Raw genomic sequence first — 15,598 nt, 5'->3', positions numbered from 1 at the left:
CTCCCGATAATCGATGCACATCCGCATACTACCATCTTTCTTTTTCACAAACAAAACCGGAGCGCCCCATGGAGAAGCACTCGGTCGAATGAAACCCTTTTCAAGCAACTCTTGGGTTTGGTTTAACAACTCTTGCATTTCCGTTGGTGCTAAACGATAAGGAGTTTTAGCAATGGGGGTAGCCCCCGGAACCAACTCAATGCGAAATTCAACTTGTCTTTTCGCCGGGACACCCGGTAACTCATCCGGAAAAACGTCTTCAAATTCATTAACCACAGGGATTTCACGAATGGTTGGTGGCTCATCACGAGTATCAACAACATGGGCAAGAAAAACCATGCCACCACTAACAAGGAAACGACGTGCTCGTGCAAAAGTGCATATCGGTACAAGTCTCCTTCGCTTATCGCCATGAATAATTAATTCTCCCCCACTTGGGGTCTTCACCCGAATGAATTTATCATGGCATGCAATATCGGCTCTATTAAGATCGAGCCAATCCATACCAATAACAATATCAAAATCACCCAAAGTCATCGGAATAAGATCGATCTTAAACGTTTCGGAACCAAATACAACATTACAATTCTTACACACATCAACCACTAGCGCCGTCTTGCCATCCGCTATTTCAACTTCTACCGGATGACTTAACTTAACTAGCGGTTTATTTAACTTAGGCACAAATCAAGGCGACACAAAGGACAAATTAGCCCCACTATCAAAAAGTATCCGTGTCGGATTAGAGTTAACTATGAAAGTACCTGAGATGACTTCATTGGATTGCTTGGCCTCATCATTGGTCATCAAATAGTTGCGACCCCTAGCCGTACCCGCCGCCTTCTCTAGACACTTAACATTATCGTTGCGCAAATCGGGACACTCCGGCTTCTTATGCCCTTCTTTACCGCAATTAAAACAAGTGAGCTTGTTTCCGGAAGATGGTTTTGGACAATCACGAGCCATATGACCCGCTTGCCCACAATTATAGCACGTAAAAGTAAAACCACCGGAAGCGCCCTTCTTCACGCTATTGACACTTTCGGAACTTTTCTTGTTCTTTTTGTTCGAAAAGTTTGAATAGCTCGAACCTTCACTTTTTCTCTTGCCAAAAGTAAAACCACTCTTTCTTAAGATGAGCGACTCGAAACCTTTGGCCATGTCAAACAACTCATCAAAGCTTTTCACTACATTCACACTAATCTTATCTTGATAGTTGTCGTTCAAGGTTCGATAGAAATCTTCCTTCAACATTTTATCATTCCCGACGTACTCCGGGCAAAATTGGGTCTTGGACAAAAACACGGATTTGAGAGTGTTCAAATCCATCGACCCTTGCCTCAAGGAACGTAACTCGTCCTTAAGCCTAGTAAGATCTGCCGAAGTTCGGTATTCCTTGAAAAATTCGGACTTGAATTCATCCCAAGTGAATTCCATGCATTGCTCTTCACCATAAACTTGGAGCTTTGCGTCCCACCACAACTTGGCATCGCCCCTCAACATACTACACCCGTACCTTGTCCTCTTATCGAGAGGACATTCACAAGTACGGAAGGCCCCCTCCATATCGGAGATCCAACGGGCGCTCTTAAGAGGATCTCTTTCACCATCAAAAGAGGGAGGTTGAGAGTCCTTGAAATTCTTATAGAAAAAGTCCCGTCTTCCCACATTATCTTCGCGAAGAACGGCCTTAACTTGCTCCTTTACCACATTGACTAATTGCTCGTCAATCGTATCTAGGAACATCTTCTTAACGTCCTCGAGAAAAGCCTCATGATGCCTTTTCAAAATGGCCTCAACCTTGGCCGTAAACTCGACTTCTTCACTAGTACCTCCGCCGTTGATATCATGCCCGTTTCTCATCTTCATTCTATAAGACGGAATAGATTAAACAACGAGACGAAAAGGATTTAACACATAAGTATATACATATACACCACACTACCCCATCTTGCTCAACAATCGTCGTACATCGCTTGTTTGACACGATTTGAACCCGTAACAATGGTAGCTAATCATTGTTACGCGAGCACATCGCATTAACTCACTAGTACAACGTCTATCTTGCTTGACGATTGCTAACACCACACAAAACAATTAGCGCAAGGTTAGTTCACATAAACCTAAGCACTAATCAACTCCCGGTCCGACCCGTCTCCTACAAGTCCCGCATAACGCGCATACACAATAAAGTCTAAGTCTAGGCGCCTATCTCAAGTCGCCTAAATCCCTTAGACCATGCTCTGATACCACTTGAAACAACCCAACCCGTACTCCGCACGCTATAAATTGTTTTTTTATAATATACACATTTATGCACCAATTAAATATGTAGACCAACTCACAAGTTTCATTAAACCGTACAACCATTACCAATGTTTACAAAAGGCACAATGGCCGTTAATTAAGTTAATACAAGTTTGACCGAATACAATGGTAGTTTATAATCCAAACGACACTCGAACATGGTTTGGGACTAAACTACCCAACACATTAGGCCAACTTCCAAGCTTCAACAAAACATCATCAAGGGCCACTTAATGCCCGATAACCCCTTTGCCCTTATCTGTACCTGTGACTAAAAAGATAAACAACGAGAGGGGTAAGCTAACGCTTAGTGAATGCAATAATTATACACGTACATATATAATATACTTACTTGCAAACACTTAAACACATACCGCATACATGCTAGCAACACAATTAGCTTATCATCTCAATTATAAACTATAAACTTCCAATATCACAAGCTAGCAATGCAATAGCATATATACAAACCGTACAATATAATATACTTACACTACAACACAATAACCATGGTTAACCAATCATACAAGGGATGGTACTCGAATTTCCCATTGGTGTTCATAACATCCATTAGTGTACTTAGCACCTCGTATCACTAACCCCCGTGTGGCATCTTAACACCTCGATACTTCACCCTCGGGTGGCGTCTTAACACCTCGACACTTCACCCTTTAACATGGAGTGGCGTCTTAACACCTCGACACTTCACTCCTAGGTGGCATCTTAACACCTCGATGCTTCACCTCGAGTGGCATCTTAACACCTCGATGCTTCACTCGTCACGTGAAACGTGGTGTCTTAACACCTCAACACTTCACATCTCACGCTACCACAAATAAATATATTATATACCTACGCATATAATTATTCCACTCACCTTAACACTTCGGTGGTGATTTAAATGCTTCCGAAGGCTTCAAAGCAAAGTACCTAATTACATAAGTACACATTCGATTACACAACTAGTGGAATTAACCACAATACACTTACTTGAGCATTTAATGACCCAATTCGCATTAAATGACTCAACCATACCAAAACCGCCCTTAAATGGCCAAGACCCAACTTTAATCACTAAAGCTAGTAAATTAAGTCTACTAACATCAACTAACACAAACTTAGGTTAATTCATACCCATTTCACCCAAACTAGGTCAACTAGCCCATTTTAGATCCATTTAACACTTTCACTACCAAACTTGTCAAACATGACCCAAATAACATCTCTTTCAACTTTAACAAGCGTGTTAGTGACTAAAAACGCCATTTAACATTTATAACCCCAAATCATAAGACCAAACCCTAGGTTATGGCCATTTGGGTTTTCTTTCCTCAACACAACCCAAGTTCGCCCATTTTAACCCCAAATGGGTCACATAAGTTCCAAAGGAACAAAACCCTAGCATAAACTAATTAAAACTCAAAACTTAGAGTTAGAACTTACCGAGACTATCAACGCGTAGCTAGAGACACAAGGAACAACTTTAATTCTTGCTCCAAAGATCAACCCTCAATCCTTCACTCTCAAATCTTGCTTTTAATTCAATTGGGTTTTAAGTTTTGAGAGAGAAATTGGAAAGAAAAGAGAAAAGAAATAAATGAAATGGGTGAGTGGTTGGGATTTAATGCTCCCATCTGATTTATACGCGAAATTACCAATTTGCCCCTTGAAGTCATTCAATTTGAGCTAAAATCGGAGTCAGAACTGCAGAGTTGTCGCGGCGCGGTGCTATATGTCGCGGCGCGACATTACGAAGGAAAAACAACCTCTCTTAACCCACTTTCTGAACCTGGTTCGCTTGAAATGCCGCGGCGCGGACCCCTTTGTCGTGGCGCGACACATAAGGGGAAAATCGACCCTTCTTAATCCAATTGCTGATCTGGATTTGCTTTATATGCCGCGGCGCGGCCCAATGTGTCGCGGCGCGGCATTGGCCGTCACCTGGACACTTCGACAACCTTAAACAAAATTTGATTTTATTTAATTCGTACACTTAAATCTCGCTTCCTATATTCGCCTAACCTTCAACAATAGTCTCATAAGACTTAACGCTAACAAAGCCCATGTATAAACTTGTATTCGCACACATTATCAAGTATATATATATATATATATATATATATATATATATATATATATATATATATATATCTAGACATTTACGCATAGTCTAGCAAGTTACAAACGTACAATGATTAAGTATGTACCTTTCAATATGTACGGGAAAAACGGGATGTTACACCTACCCGTTAAAATATTTTCACCATTAACAGTTTGTACAAAAGAATTTTTAATTACAATCTTTATGAAAATATACTTGCATATATATTTTCCTCAGATGTAATCATGGATTTAATGAGTCAATATGATATTAGACTCATTTGATTTACCATCAGAATAAGAATATATAATCTCTAAAACATTAAAGATTATATAATTGCCATGTCGAACGAAGATAAATAATGTAGAATGATTCGTAGAACGATGATTATACTCGAGGAACAGAATGAGATGTTGAGCATGTAATGTTGAAACTTATGTTGTTGGTTGCACTGTTGATGCAGGTGATGTTGCTGAAGCTGGTACGTTTTGCACCATTATTCTCCAAATTGATTACTCGAGCGCGAAGTTCGTTGACTTCTTGTATTACTCCGGGATGATTGTCGGTCGGAACGAGCGAATGAATAAGATCTAGGATTTGAGATAGTATATAGTCGTGATGAGATACTCTAGAAATGAGGCTGAAAATGGTGTTTCGAATAGCTTTGCCGGTAAGTGCTTCAGGTTCCTCGCCAAGAGGTGAATTCGGCTAATGGAAGGGATTGTCTTCTGCGCGTCTCCATTGATTAAGTCGACTACGAACCCATCAGATGAATTGGTTGATTCATTCTAGTGACAATGATTTCAGAGCTTATATGAAACTCCAAATTAGAATAGCTGTCGGAATCCGAGGGATTCGAACTGGTTGAGGGATTCGTCTCGTACGATCAGATGAAGGATTTTCGATAAGGAATAGAATATGATGTAGATTAGTACCCTGTAATACATAATTTACATATGCATATATAATACTAAAATCCCATAAGTTACGGAGGAATCTACGGAATATGTTAGGTAAAGTTTTCAGTAATAGATATGCTAAAATATGAATTAACAGATACGCTAAGATATGAATTTTGTCTATACACTATTCATGCAATCCAGGCAGTAAGATATGTCTAGATTAAGAATGATAAGCAACTGATTCCCTAAGAATGATAAGCAGGAAAGTTTCGACACGAAATGATAAGCAAAACTTTTGACATGCAGACACGGTCGGAGTCCAGACTCACTAATGCATCCTAACGACTTATCAGTTAGACACAATAATGCAGACCTGGTTCGCTAAGACCACCGCTCTGATACCAACTGAAAGAACCCGTCCTAATCCATCCGGACAAAGTCCACATCGATTACAAACGATTCACAATAGTTAGTTACATCGCGAGGTACTTGACCTCTATATGATACATTTTACAAACATTGCATTCGTTTTAAAAGACAAACTTTCATTTCATTGAAAGTCGACGACATGCATACCATTTCATAATACATCCAATTATAATTAACTTAATAATGATCTTGATGAACTCGATGACTCGAATGCAACGTCTTTTGAAATATGTCATGAATGACTCCAAGTAGTATCTTTAAAATGAGCAAATGCACAGCGGAAGATTTCTTTCATACCTGAGAATAAACATGCTTTAAAGTGTCAACCAAAAGGTTGGTGAGTTCATTAGTTTAACATAAACAATCGTTTCCATCATTTTAATAGACCACAAGATTTTCATTTCTCATAAATAAACGTCCCATGCATAGAGACAAAAATATCATTCATATGGATTGAACACCTGGTAACCGACATTCACAATATGCATATAAGAATATCCCCATCATTCCGGGATCCTCCTTCGGACATGATATAAATTTCGAAGTACTAAAGCATCCGGTACTTTGGATGGGGCTTGTTGGGCCCGATAGATCTATCCTTAGGATTTGCGTCAATTAGGGTGTCCGTTCCCTAATTCTTAGATTACCAGACTTAATAAAAAGGGGCATATTTGATTTCGATAATTCAACCATATAATGTAGTTTCGATTACTTGTGTCTATTTCGTAAAACATTTATAAAAAAATTACGCATGTATTCTCAGCCCAAAAATATAAAGGGTAAAAAGGTAAATGAAACTTACCTAATGTATATTGTAGTAAAAATACATATGACTATATCGAACAACTGAACAATGCAGGGTTGGCCTCGAATTCACGAACCTATATTATTTGTGTAATCATTAATATATATATAATCGTAATCGAATAAATATATATATTATTATTTGTGATATAATTTTTATATTAATAATTTATATATATTTCATTATTTAATTAAATGTATTCATTTTGTATATAACAATATTAATATGGTTAAGTTATGTATTTTAAATTTACTTTTATATAATTACGCTCTTGTTTACAAAATATTAGTTATAATAACACTAGAATAATTATACTGATAATAATAATAATAATTTTCATAGTACTAATAATATTAATGATAGTATTAATAATAGTTTTTATAAAAATATAGATTTAAAGTAAAGATACTTTTAGTAGTAATTATATATTAATTTTCAATTATAATAGTACTTGTTAATGATATTCGTATTAATGAAAATGCTAATATTAATAATATTACCTATGTCCATATTAATAATACTAACAGTTTTAAAATGATACACATACTAATACTAAGGATGTTGATAATAATAATAATAAACCTTATAATAATAATAATATTAATAATAACAATAATAATAATAATAATGATAATAATCATAGTTGTAATTAGGGTTATGCTAATAATAATAATAAAAGGGTAATTAACACTTGTATTAGTAATAATGATAATACTAATAGCTAAAGTTCATAATACATAATAATAATAATACTAATAATTATGATTTTAATACCTAATGATAATAACAATAATAATAATTATGATATTCATAACAGTTAATATTAATAATAATAATATTAGTAATACTTTTAATTCTTGCAACTATGATGTTAATAAAAATTACTATATTACTAATAATAACAATCATAGAAATAATCATAATAATATCAATAATAATAATCATAATAATAAAAACAATAATAGTGATAAAAAAAGAAACTACCTCCATTGTAATGAATCCCAAAAATAAAGAAAAAAAGCCCACTCCTAGGCTCGAACCCGAGACCACTTGCAAACCCGAACACATCATTGAACCAGCTGAGCTACTGCTCTTTTTCTGTTTTATCAGACAAAATTATTTATTTAAACCATTTTAAATTTCTGTTTTATTTTCTCCTTCAACCTCTTCAGCTGTGATCGACCAGAATCCCTCAATCTAAGTAACTAATTTAATTCTTGATTTAAGATTCAATAATAAACAGAAACCTTTATAGTTTGATTTGAATTAATTTAAAACAAAACAGAATAAATAAATAAAAAAAATTGCTGTAGCAGCTCGTTTGAAGAACACAAGAACACAAATCGCGTTTTTGATTTCTAAGGTGTTTTAGACAAAGGTTATAAAATGAAAGAGTTTGAAAATCTCTCCTGGAAGCTATCTGGACCCTCAATTGCTACTGAAACATCCTTTAGATTTCGAATTACTCGATGAACGAACATATTTGACTTTTTACAAATTGTGTTTGACTCAAAAATTCACACTCAGTATATAAAATTGAGACTTGAAAATTTACTGAGAACTTGCTTAGAAACCTCCTAACAACTCCACATTTAAAGATTTTGAAAATATAATCGAATTCGATCTTTTTAATAAAACGTTGCAGCGAACAGGGGACTAGCTGCCTTTTTATAAAATTACAATTTAATTCCCTTCCTTTCTGTTCGAATTGCATTAGTACAAAGTTATATAAAGGTTAAGTGATAACATTACAGTTAATTTTACTTAATTGGAGTTGTTTTGTAACTGGATTCGATTGACAAACATATATTCCATCAGAAGAAAAAACATATAAAAAAATAAAAAGTGACATAGACCTTCAACTGCATTTGGATGGTACTGAGCTTCAGATATCGACTGGTAACCAGTTACAGATAATAAACAATAATTTAGATGTGGATTGAAAGGAATGTGCAACGGTTTTAGATCATTTTTTTCCTGATTTTTATTTATAAAATTAATTAATTTATATATAATATTAACAATTTATAATTAATAATACATTAATAATAATAGGTTGTAATATTACTAAATAATAATATAAATACTGTTTTCCTAATATATCTGTATTTATTTTCATTTTTATATATCTCTTATATTTATAAAATATATATATATATTTTTTTAATCTTATTAATAAATATAACAAATATAATACTACTCTTTATATTGTAATATTAATAATACAAATCTTTAATAATATAATAGCAATAATAATATTGCTAATGATAATGATATCAATTACTATAAAATGCATCACAATAATATTGTAAATAACAATAATACTAATATTACTAATATTATTAATAATAATTATAATATTAACAGTAATGATACAATATTAATCTATATATATATATATATATATATATATATATATATATATATATATATATATATATATATATATATATATATATATATATATATATATATATATATCAAATTCATTTCTTTAGATTATATATATAAATAATATTATTAACACTAATATTGATATTAATATTGGAAGTAATAACAATATTATTATATCGCTATATTTATACTTGTATTATATATATGAATCATTACTTATATTATATATTAACTTTTATTGAACATTTCTTGTTTATAAATTTTATCTATACTATAATGTACATATAGTAGTAATTATCTATAAAAAATCATATATTTAATATAAATTCATTTTAAGTATAACTTAATTATTTTATATCTTATCTTACATATTTAGTTTTAATGTTTAAATTATATTTTATAGTTTCAAATTATTATATATTCTACATTATGTATATGTACATATTTATTTACAAACAACTGTTCGTGAATCGTCGGGATTTGTCAAAGGTCAAATGTATACATGTACACAGTTCAAAGGTTTTGAGACTTCAAGATTACAGACTTTGCTTATCGTGTTCGAAACCATATAAGATTCAAATTTAAATTTGGTCGGAAATTCCCGGGTCATCACACCTACTTCGTTACATTTACTGATGATTATAGTAGATATGGTTATGTTTACTTGCTGAAACATAAACATGAAGTTTTTAAAACGTTCAAAATCTTCCAAAATGAAGTAGAGAATCAACTTGGAAAGAACATTAAAGCCCTTCGCTCTGATCAGGGAGGGGAATATATGAGTCAAGAGTTTTTTGACCACCTGAAGAATCGTGGGATTGTCTCACAGTTCACTCCACCTTACACACCACAGCACAATGGTGTGTCGGAATGGAGGAATTGAACTTTACTTGATATGGTTCGATCTATGATGAATCTAACTACTTTATCAATGTCTTTTTGGGGTTATGCATTAGATTCTGCTGCACGCATACTCAATATGGTTCCAACCAAGAAGGTAGAAAAGACACCATATGAGTTATGGCATGGAAAGAGTCCTAAGTTGTCTTATTTGAAAGTTTGGGGTTGTGAAGCGTATGTGAAACGTGACACTTTAAACAAGTTAGAACCCAGAGGTATCAAATGTCACTTTGTGGGATACCGAAAAGAAACAATGAGTTACTACTTTTACTACCAAGCTGAAAACAAAGTGTTTACTGCTCGCTTTGCTGAATTCTTTGAAAGAGATCTTCTCTTACAAGAAGTCAGTGGGAGTAAAGTAGATCTTGAAGAAATTCAAGAATCACAAAGTAACATACCTTCTGAAGGCACTAGCTAACCGCACGTTGAAGCTGAACACATTGTTGGTGAGCCAGAACGTGTTGCACCTATAATTCGTAGATATAGTAGAACTCCTCATCAACCTGAGAGGTTAAATCTTCTGATTAATTCCGATGAATCTCATCTAGGAGATTATGATGAACCCTCTAGCTACCGTGAGGCCATATCAGGTTTAGAATCTGAAAAATGGTGAGATGCTATGGATACAGAGATGCAGTCCATGAAAGAAAATCAAGTATGGGACTTGATTGATCTTCCACCCAATTGTAAAACAGTTGGGTGTAAATGGGTCTTCAAGAAGAAGGCTGACATGGACGGTAATGTAAACACTTTTAAGGCTCGATTGGTGGCAAAAGGTTATACTCAAACTCAAGGAATTGATTATGAGGAAACTTTTTCACCAGTCGAGAGCATTAAATCAATTAGGATACTTATTTCCATAGCTGCTTTTCATGATTATGAAATATGGCAAATGGATGTCAAAATCGCTTTCCTAAATGGTGACCTAATGGTTCAGCCAGAAGGGTTTGTGAATCCTAAGCATCCTACTAAAGTATGCAAGCTTCTAAAATCCATTTATGGATTAAAGCAAGCATCCAGGAGCTAGAATCTTAAGTTTGATCAGAAAATTAAAGAGTTTGGTTTTTCTCAAAACCAAGATGAGCCCTGTGTTTACATTAGAGGTAGTGGGAGAAAAGTTATCTTCTTGATCTTGTATGTTGATGACATACTACTTATTGAAAATGACATTCCAACTTTGCAAGATGTCAAATCTTGGCTTGAAAAATGTTTTGCCATGAAAGATCTTGGAGAAGCTAAGTATATTTTAGGAATCGGGATCTATAGAAATAGATCCAAAAGGCTTATTGGTTTGAGTCAAAGTACATACATTGATAAAATCTTACGAATATTTAACATGCAAAACTCCAAGCGCGGAGCATTGCCCATGCAAAAGGGCATAACCTTGAGCAAGTCTCAAAGTCCTATCACACCTGATGAGATAGGACGAATGAAATGTGTTCCGTATTCTTCGGCTATAGGATCCATTATGTATGCCATGTTATGTACTAGACCTGATGTCTCGTTAGCCTTGAGTTGGACGAGTTGTTATCAACAGAATCCAGGTGAAGAACATTGGATTGTTGTTAAGAGCATTCTTAAGTATTTGTGGAGAACTAAAGATATGTTTTTGGTTTACGGTGGTTTGGAAGAAGATTTGAGTATTAGATGTTATACAGATGCTAGTTTCCAAACTGATCAAGATGATTCTCGATCCCAGTCAGGGTATGTCTTTGTCATGAATGGCGGGGCAGTTGATTGGAGAAGCTCAAAGCAGAACACAGTCGCACAGTCTACAACGGAAGCAGAATACATTGCTGCTTCAAAAGCTGCTCAAGAAGCTGTCTGGATTAGGAAGTTTATTGTTGAACTCGGAGTAGTTCCCAGCATTGAATCCTCTATGGAAATGTACTGTGATAATTCAAGTGCTATTATACTTGCGAAAGAATTACGTGTACGTAAAGGTAGCAGACATATTCTTCGAAATTTTGACTACATTCAAGAAGTCGTTGAGAGGAATGATATTAGTATTCTTAAGTTTCATACAGATGATAATGTGGCTGACCCATTCACGAAGCCCATGACACACAACAAGCATGATGATCATGCTAGTAGTATTGGACTTCGTTATGCTGCTGATCTTTTTAATTTGTAATTTAGTATTTGGATATTTTTGAAACATTAAACAGTTTTATCATAATGAATTGATATATTGATGGTATGATCATTTTCATTTATATCACTGTGTTCTATATTAGCATGTTTAATCCATGAATAATTGTTGATTATTCAAAATCTCCATAATCGATCATGTTATGGGAATAACATGAATTAAGATTAATATGAAGTTTTGGTTATATTTATTGATGATAAATAGTTAACTTGTAGAGACCAAATTCATATGTATTCATTGATGATGGATATTGGAATGACCCAACCAAGATATCACTACATGGATCATTGTCAATAGTGAATCTTTTAGTGATTATGTCTTTATGTCCTTAGACTTGAGATGCATGCACGTTTCGATGTGTGGAATATTGTACTTTGATATGGTTAAATGCTGTCCTGAATAAGGCTGTAATAAAGGCCATTATTGGGTATAATGTAAAGCTCGTAAGAGACACGTGTATGCAATATAGGATTTGTTCCTCCAAAATGTTTAGAGTTAGATACTTTTGAGCTCCTCGATGAATGAATAAGATATTTGTGTGGCCGCACCCAGATGTAATTAAGATGATACTTAATTAATTTGGTGATCTAATTCAGTTCTAAGATCAGGAAATAAAATTGTTAAACAAATGAGAATGACCGATGATCCATATCTCAAGTTTGACTAAAGTATCTGAAACAAAAGGATGAATGACATTTAACACTTACTATAAGCAGTTCTGAGAAACTACCCTCACATGAATTTGGGGACAATGACCTGTTGCTAGACAGTATCCATTGTTTGTATAGTTACTTAGTGTTGTGCCATGCACAAGTGGGAGTCTGTAGGATTAATGTGCAAGGTACAACATATAACTATATGGCTAAATTCATTTGAGCCTTCGGGGTCACACACATATACACTTAGACGTCAAATGAAATATATATATATATATATGATGTATATATATTACTCAAGTAACGAAACAAGTTAAAATAATTTGTTATGAATTAATTAATAAATTAATTGAGTAATTAATTTATATACTCCATATCTTTAATAATGTTTATGGCCTAGTGCTTAGTTGGATCACAAAAGGGGAATATACATTATTGTTTTTGAGATAGTGCACTAGTTATGTTACAAAAGGCTAAAAAACATGTTAAGTGTAGTGGGTTTACAAGATACTCAATATCTTGTTTTAAATTAAAAAGATAATAAAAAAGGAGTGAGTAGTGATGGCTATAGCTCTAATCTTGGGCTTATATGTTTAATGAAGTACTAATAACCTCATGTATGCATTAGTTTTTCCTTGCACTGCTTCTTCTTACAACCCTCCGTACAATTCAAGTTTACATTATTTTTGTTGAAAATCAATTGAAGAATACATAAGGAATATTACTTAATTGTTCACTCAATTAATCAAGGGTTGATTAGTTTGTTACTTGAGTTTGGACTAGCATCTATTGACGATCGTTTGAAGTGTAGTGTGGACTATCCAAAGAGACGGTCATAATTTTGATCGTGAGTTTCTCTCCATCAGTTCATTCGTTTCTTCAAGAAAGATATACCGTTTATTACCTACTTTTGTAGTTTATATATTTTGACAATTAAAAGTGGTGTAATTGGATCTTGTTTGGAACCGTGAATCGTGTGCATGTTTTGTAATGTAGATTATATTTAATTTTAACTATCCGCTGCGTTAATCTGAATGAAAAGTACACACGGTTTTCCATCAAACATAAGACTAGCTACACATTTAATAAAAAAATGGAAGGATTGGACTTCCAAACATAAAAGTGAAACCCATGACAAAGCTTCGACGAAGTCGCGAATTGCAATACTTTGATCTTAAAGCTCCACAGAATACTATAGCAACATGAAAGTTTAGAATTGAAGATGGCTTCGTTCCGAGCATGCAGTCCATATACATTAGATAAGAGTATATGCTTTCTTCAAACTGTTAATTGTATTCGCATTAACAAGGGGTAAAAAAAAATTCTTTTCCTAGTACAAGTATGAAGAATTAAAAAAAAAAAAAAGTAACTTCCACTCGTTTTCTCAACCTTTCCGACCATTAGAATCTCGGTGGTCGGGAAACTTTATTTTCCCTATTTTTTTCTTTCCTCGTGTTCCCCTATCCCCTTCTCTCCCCGACCTAGCTTTTTACGCATTTCAGAAACTTTTTAGGCCACAATCGTCGTTCTTGGGTAACAAGTATGGTGGTGTCACTTGCATTTTGAGTTCGTTATAGGGTTCAACTGTATGAGTTAGTGAATAGTCTTCTATTCGCCAGCGTTTTTTTCTCTTTGACCTTCGTTTTCATTATTCCAGTGGTGTCATCGGATTTTACCTCTTCTTGCTCGGCCGTGTCTCCTCGCTTTTAGAATTCTTTTTTGAGTAGGATATTACATTTGATGTCGTGTGTACGGGTGTTTGGGGGTTTGTGTGTATTCCTTCGAATTTTCGTGACACATGTATTTGTTATGATCTCACAATGGATGTGATGCACACCAAAACATGGTTTATGAGTTTGGATGTTCGAGGAGTTTCAGACTTGGGCTTATGACTTGGTATGAGCCTAGTATGTGATAGGTTCATAACAGTATTCAACCAGCGCACATGGTCGCCAGAATAGGTTCATGTTCAACCAGTGGTGTTTATTTTAGCCAAAGTTTCGATTGAATTTGTTCTCCCTCTCTCCCTGATCTCTGTTCCCAGCATATTCACCTTTTTTATCTCCACAGTTGTGTCTTCTAGTGTTCTAGTTTCCTCACGTTTTGGTCATCGTTTTCTCTATGCTACCGTCGCTCCACCTCCCTCGACTTTTGTCGCTTTCTCTTTTTTAAAGAAGTATGGTGGTGTTTTGTCAACCTTAATCGCTCCTCCCTTCATTCGGTTCTTCAAGATGGTTTGCTACCATTATTGTCATTATTTTATCGTGTCCTCTTGCTTTGATTTATATGGTTTCTAGTGGGCGACTCTCGTTGATGATTGTTAGGATTAGAATTGATATATAAGATGAATATATTTCCGATTTCTAAATTTGTCTCTTATTTTATAAATGATTAAACCACCGAACTATTGGTTGAGTGGTAAAAAGTCTCAGTTGTTTGTGAGCCTGTATCCTTGAAAGAATAGGTGCAAGGTTCAAATCCTGGGGGGTAGTTTTCTCCAAAGATTGACCTCTGGCATCCTTCACTTTGTGCGGGCCAAGCAATTAACCTAAAGCATTCCGGGTACGCTTTGCGCGATGGATGCAAGGAGTTTCTTCCTAACGGGTGCGTGGGTGGCAAATGAGAGGATTCGATGCCAATATTGCCGTTCTAAAAAATAAAAAAATTCTATAAATGATTATGCTTTTTTTTTTTTTTTTTTGAAAGCAACAAAAACATATATCATTAATATAAAAATGTTACACGATTGGACTTAGCCCAATGGAGAGCCCAACCCCGATTACAGAAATATAAACATTTTGAGTTTGTGAGGAAATCAAACCCGATTATAGATACACGAATACACACTTAAAAGTAGATGAACATCATCTATGAAATAGCTAAATATGAGGTCGGATTATTTAACTACGTGAGCCAATCCAACTTCATTCCACTTAGACGATGTGATATCCA

Source organism: Rutidosis leptorrhynchoides, chromosome 5, assembly GCF_046630445.1.
Source record: "Rutidosis leptorrhynchoides isolate AG116_Rl617_1_P2 chromosome 5, CSIRO_AGI_Rlap_v1, whole genome shotgun sequence".
Classification (NCBI taxonomy): Eukaryota; Viridiplantae; Streptophyta; class Magnoliopsida; order Asterales; family Asteraceae; genus Rutidosis; species Rutidosis leptorrhynchoides.
This window is presented reverse-complemented; position numbering follows the sequence as displayed.